The following is a 580-nucleotide window of genomic DNA, read 5'->3' as shown; positions in this document are numbered from 1 at the left end:
TTTCAAAATTTATACTTTTAAAATTATTTTTTGTGATTCCTATTGATGTGGATAAACAAAAGTAATTTCATTATAAAATATTTTTGTATAAAGTATTTTATAATATATTAAATAATTTTTTAGATATAATAAAATAAATAAAACCACTTTACTTAAAAAGGTTGTTTGTATTTCTTAAAATTATTTTTTCACAACTCGTATTTTTTAAATTTATTTATTTACGTAATCTATAAATTAATATTTTATTAAAATCAAAATTTGATATTATGCGAAGATCTCTTATTGTTAATAATATTAACATATTATTATAACTACGACTCATCTGTAATGGTATAAATATTTTGAAGCATCCTTTGATTAATCAATTAATAAAATTTTTCTGAAACATTTTAATTAATTACACCACACTTATGTCTTATACTTGTATATTTTTAATAATAATTTATATAACGTAATATATGTTAATATATCATAATATATGTGTGCGTAATGTACCTTTAATAATAACATAAAATATAAAATAATACGAAAAATAACATATTATTACATCTTTTATAATATATTTTAATTAATTGACTAG

The sequence above is a fragment of the Trachymyrmex septentrionalis genome, unplaced genomic scaffold, assembly GCF_001594115.1.
Source record: "Trachymyrmex septentrionalis isolate Tsep2-gDNA-1 unplaced genomic scaffold, Tsep1.0 scaffold9, whole genome shotgun sequence".
Lineage (NCBI taxonomy): Eukaryota > Metazoa > Arthropoda > Insecta > Hymenoptera > Formicidae > Trachymyrmex > Trachymyrmex septentrionalis.
This window is presented reverse-complemented; position numbering follows the sequence as displayed.